This window comes from Chinchilla lanigera, unplaced genomic scaffold, assembly GCF_000276665.1.
Source record: "Chinchilla lanigera isolate Chin_1 unplaced genomic scaffold, ChiLan1.0 scaffold00068, whole genome shotgun sequence".
NCBI lineage: Eukaryota > Metazoa > Chordata > Mammalia > Rodentia > Chinchillidae > Chinchilla > Chinchilla lanigera.
In genome coordinates this window covers 1,247,058-1,253,094 of record NW_004955469.1, presented here as the reverse complement: position 1 = coordinate 1,253,094, position 6,037 = coordinate 1,247,058, and positions in this window count along the sequence as shown.

The following is a 6,037-nucleotide window of genomic DNA, read 5'->3' as shown; positions in this document are numbered from 1 at the left end:
TTCCTTTTTTGATAAGGTTGGCTAGGGGTTTATCAATTTTATTTATTTTTTCAAAGAACCAACTCTTTGATTCATTAATTCTTTGTATTGTTTTCTTAGTTTCAATTACGCTAATTTCTGCTCTGATCTTTACAATTTCCTCCCTTCTTTGGGCTTTGGGATTAACTTGCTCTTCTCTTTCTAGAAGTTTGAGGTGTAACATAAGGTTGTTTATTTGTGTTCATTCTGTTTTCCTACTGTGGCAATCCACTGCTAAAAATTTCCCTCTGAGGACTGCTTTCATTGTGTCCCACAGGTTCTGGTAGTTTTGTATCTGCATTTTTGTTTCATTGTAAATAGTGTTCAATTTCTACTTTAATTTTTTCTGTGACCCACTGTTTGTTCAGGGGGGTGTTATTTAATTTCCATGTGTTTATAGAACTTTTGCAATTTCTTTTAGCATTTATTTCCAGTTTCACTGCACTATGGCCCAATAATATGCATAGGATAATTTCAGTTCCTTTGCATTTACTTAAGCATGCTCTATGTGCTAGCATGTAGTCTGTTTTAGAGAATGTCCCATGCGCAGCTGAGAAGATTGTGTATTCTGATGTTGTTGGGTGGAGTACTCAGTAAAGGTCTACTAAGTCCAGTTGTTCACACATTTGGTTTGTTATTTCTTTGCTAATTTTTTATCTAGTTGACCTATCTCTTTGTGACAATGGGGTATTAAAATCCTCTGTTACAGTTGTGTTATTCCTTATTTGATTTTTCATGTTTGTTAAAATTTGCCTTATATAATTGTGTGCACCTACATTTGGTGAATATATATTTATGATTGTTATCTCTTCCTCTTGCAGTTTTCTCTTAACAAGAATATAGTGACCTTCTTTATCTTTTTTGATCATTGTTGGTTTGAAGATGACCTTGTCTGCAAATAGAATAGCTATTCCTGCTTTTTTCTGGGTTCCTGTTGCATGAAGTATGGTTTTTCATCCTTTGACTTTCAGTCTATGGATTTCTTTTTATGTTAAGTGTGTTTGCTTTTTTTTTTTTTTCTTGTACCAGGAGTTGAACTCATGACCTCACACTTGCCAACCAGGAGCTGTACTGCTGAGCTAAATTCCCAGACCCTTAAATGTGTTTCTTATATGTAGCATATTGTTGAATTTTGTTTCTTGATCCACTCTGGCAGTCTGTTTCTTTTGATTGGTAAATTGAGGCCATTTACATTAATGGTTATTACTGATATGTAGTGACTTATCCTTGTCATGTTATTTTCCCACTGTTGGTTCTGTACGTTCTCCCTCTGTTTAGTTGCTTACCTTGCTTGGTAGTTCTTTTCTATTGTTGGTCTTGAAATTGTGGTCATTTTTATCTCTTTGTGGGATATGTTTCAGCACTCTTTGTAGGATTGGTTTGGCACTCATGAATTTCTTCAGCTGATCTTTCTCATGGAAGTATCTTATTTCTCCATCAATTTTGAAAGATAGCTTTGCAGGGTACAGCAGTGTGGGTTGGAAGTTGTTTTCTTTCACAACCTGAAATACTTCACTCCAAGCTATTCTTGACTTGATGGTCTGTGTTGAGCAGTGTGCTGTAGTTCTGATGGGCTTTCCTTCATAAGTGAACTGTTTCTTTTGTCTAACAGCTTTTAATATCCTGTTCTTTGCTAAATTTCTCAGATCTTGATTATTATGTGTCTGGGTGTAGATTTGTTTTGGTTTTGGCTAATTGGGGTTCTGTATGCCTCACTTATGTGTATATAAGTTTTTTGGCCCATGCTTGGGAAATTTCCTGCTATTACTCCTGCAAATAGTCTTTTTATGTGATTCAAGTTGTCTCCTCCTCTTTTGTTGACACCTATTAGCCTTATATTGTTTTCTTGCCTCATCTTGCAGCTGTTGCATTGTTATTTGCAGTTCCTTTGTTATTTTTATTTGATCTTTCCTTTCATGATGGCTAGCTGCAGTGCTGTCTTCAAGGTCTGAGAGTCTATCTTGTTTTATTCAAGCATTTCTTTAAGCTTTCAATGAAATTTTCAGTTTCCTGAATGTCTCTTTGAATCTGTTTCATGCGGTTTAATTCTTCCTATACTGTTCATTCAAGGTTTCCATCATTTTTCTGTGCTCCTCTATTTTTTATCCATGTCTTCTTTTAATATGCCAAACAGTTCTTTCATTATGTCACTTCTTTGTTAACTTGAGCAATTATTTCTGACCTGATTTCTTCTATAGCCTGATGTTGTTTGTTCTTTACTTCAGTTGCTATCATTTCAGAGATTTCAGGTATGTGACTTCCACGTTCTTCCATGTTGATGTTTCCTGGACTTGTTCTGCATGGGGTGTTTGGCTAAGATTGCATTTTGCTTCCTCTTTTTGTCATTTTCAAATCTCCCTAGGTTTCTGGGGATTCAGGTTTGTTCCTGAAGTAGTGGCAGGGGGCAGAAACAGAGGACCTGGACACCCAGACAGCTCACTCAGGCTTCCTGAGTTCAATTCCTCTCCTATGGTGCTGGCAGGGGGCAGGGCCAGAGGATCTGGGTCCCCAGGCAGCTCACTGAGGCTTCCCAAGTGCAAGGTCCCTTTAGAAGGTGGCAGCAGGGGGCAGAGCCAGAGGATTTGGGTCCCCATCAATTCTTATTTTTTTAAATCAATTTTGCATGCCTATATGTGGTAATCTGAACCACTACTTAGACAATAACAATATGCAATATAACAACCACTATTGATTTCCTATATCTTGTTTTGAAATTCTGTATCATTTTAATTTTTTTAAATTTTTTATTCTCTTTAAAATAAAAAAAAAAATTTGAAAGTGTAAACACTATTCCTCACTTGTGGCCCATACAAAAATATGCTGCGGTCAGATTTGGTCCATAGGTCATAATTTTTAACAATCCTTGGCTTCAAGGGGTTGTAGGATAGCTTAATGAAATCTCCCACCAAGAATAAGATCAAAGATTCAGTTTTGAAGGATATAAAATATCCTAAAGAAACAAACTGAGAGATGGTGAAAGAAAAATGGAAATAAATACCAAAGAAGTTATCATTCAAACCCCAAATATGATTGAATGAGGATAAACTGGAAGAGTATAAGACAGAACCAAATGATGTTGGAAGAGATAAGCATGATGACAGAGGGACACTGTCTGTGTGTGATTTTTCTAAGTTGAGGAAATCCAGTGGCCTGGGACCCTTCTATCTATTCAGCCCAGAGATCAAGATTCAGAATGCTCATCTCTAAATCAAGCCACTTTTGACACCTCAATAGTTAAAAAAGGAGTTGCCTGGAAGAAATCTAGCATGTAAAAAAATATACATATATACACAAGATAGCTAAGATAATTATACTACTAATTTTTATTAGGTCATTGAAAGGAATGGTTTGGGCTTATATTGTTTGATCAGTTTTGCATGCCTATATCTTGTAAACTGTAAATTTCCTATTATCTTGTTTTGAAATTCTGTGCCATTGTTTTTACTGGGGGTTTTTGTTCTTTCTCTTTAAAAGAAAAAAAACTACAATGATATACACAGCAAAGTACTGGCACAAAAACAGACATGTAGATTAAAGGAACAGAATAGAGAATACAAAAACAACACCAGACATATTCAACCATCTCTTCTTTGACAAAGGGGTAAAAACATACACTGGAGCAAAGATAGCCTCTTTAATAAATGGTGCTTAGGAAAAGTGGCTATCCACATGTAGAAGACCGAATCTTCATCCATATCTTTCACCATGCACTAAACTAAAATCAAAATGGATCAAAGATCTAACTGTTAAAGAGAAAAGCTCAATCTGCTGGATGATAAAATAGGTAAAACTCTTGAAGGTATAGACATCGGCAAGCACGTTCTAAATAGAGCCCCTATTGCCCAAGAGACAACATCAAGAATCCACAAATGACATTATCTTAAATTAAAAGCCTACTGCACAGCAAAGGAAACTACAACAGAGTAAAGAAACAACCTACAGAATGGAAAAAATATTTTGCCAGCTATTCCTCAGACAGAAAGTTAATATCTAGAATATATAAACAACTCAAAAAATTAGATCCCCCCCCAATAGAAGACCCAATTAACAAATGGGCAAGTGAAATGAATAGACACTTTCCAGAAGAAGTACAAATGGCCAATAAATACTTTAAAATGCTCATGTGTGGACATTAGAAATTCAAATGCAAAGAACAGTGAGACTCCATCTTTCTCAGAAAGGAATAGCTCTTATCAAGAAATCAAATAATCATAAATGTTGGTAAGACTTAGGAGAAGAAGAAACTCTTCTACATTTGTTGGTAGTGTGAACTAGTACAACCACTATGGAAATCAGTATGGAGATTCCTCAAAAAGTAAAAATAGAAATTGCATTCAACCCAGCTGTCCCCAGTCTAGACATTTTCCTAAAATGTTAAAGACATCATATTGAAGTGATGCATGCGTGTTTATAGCAGCATAACTCTTAACAGTTAAATCTTGGAAGTGGCCTCTATATCTATGAAAAGATGAGTGAATAAAGAAAATGTGGTATTTAGAAAAAATAGAGTACTACTCTGCTATAAATAAGGATAGTCATTTGAGTCATTTGTAAGAAAATGGATGCAGTTTAAAACTATAACATTAAGTGAAATAAATCAGATATGCAGGGTTAAATATTACATGGTTTCTCTTATATGAGAAATTCAAAGTAGAAATAAATTAAAGAACAAAATATAAAGTAGATAATGGGAAAGATGATGACAGATCTTTTTCAAAAAGAATAAATTGAATACATCATTTATATACTAAGTAGGTGATCAGGAAAATACTGAGGAGGGTAAATGTGTGTGGGCAGAAATAGTGGCAGTTTCACAGAGAGAGTCTCACTAAGTAGCACCTAAGCAGAGCTATGAAGGAGGTGTGTAACTCATCAGGCCAAAGGGACACAGTCCTCCTCATTTCTGGTGCCTCATCACCACACTGTGTGGAAAGCTCGGTAGCACTGGGCTTGAGAGCTGTGTGGCCTGTAGGTAAAAGCAAGGGCCATATAAAATCAGCAGCTCTGGTTCCTGCCTCAGCTCTGCTTTCTCCTGCTATGTTCACTGGACAGAGTTACTTAATCTTTCTAAACTTCAATTAGTAGCATATAAAGTGAGTCTCCGTGGGACAGCATGTAAAAACAGCCCATGTAAGACCTTATACAGAGCAAAACCCCAGAACATTAGCATGTCAGTAGTCATCTTGATCCAAAAGTCCTGAATTTAAGAAACCTTCTCCCTTCTCAGCTTTATGACTCTGGGCAAGTGATTCCTCTCTCTGAGTCATCTACAAAAGGGGGTGAATGATCCCTGACTACCTTCCAGAATTATTTTGAGACTGTGATATCATAGATATAAAAGTACCCTGCACATTACAAATTACTAGACAAATAGTGGGATTCTTATTGTTACAAAGAAATAATCTCAAGCAGGCTTTGGACTCAGAAAGTTCTTATCTGGATAAACTGACTTAGAAAAAATATGCTTCACAGGCTTGGAACAGCTGGAGCAGCAACCAACTAGGCCTTTCAGAGACTGAGGTCCATGAGGTATAGATTGCACATGGCAGGACATTCACCCCTTTCCCTCATACCAGTCCAGTGGGTTCCATGTTACCTGGGACTTGTGTCACCTTAACATGCTCCAAGTTACAACATCTCAGGAAGCAGTCACCTCCATGCAGCCCCAGGGTGTGAGTGGGGAGACCCAACAGCAAATGGACGGGAAGATGGTGAACATCAGTGATGAGGACATCAGTGGGAATTGAGACCACCCACCTACTCATGTATGACCCCTGGCTACTATTGCACAAGGTACTAGAAAATGCAGTCATGATAATGATGAAAATAGCTAATGCTTTAGTGACTGTTAGGTGGGACACTCTGCTTCCTGTGTAAAGACATCATCTCACTTAGCTCCACAACAGTCCCACGAGGTTTGTATCAAGAGCCTTACTTCACAGAAGATAAAATGGGCTTAGGTTCTGTGGCTTCTCAAAATCACATGCCCTAGGGTCAGCCTCATTGTGCACAATGAAGA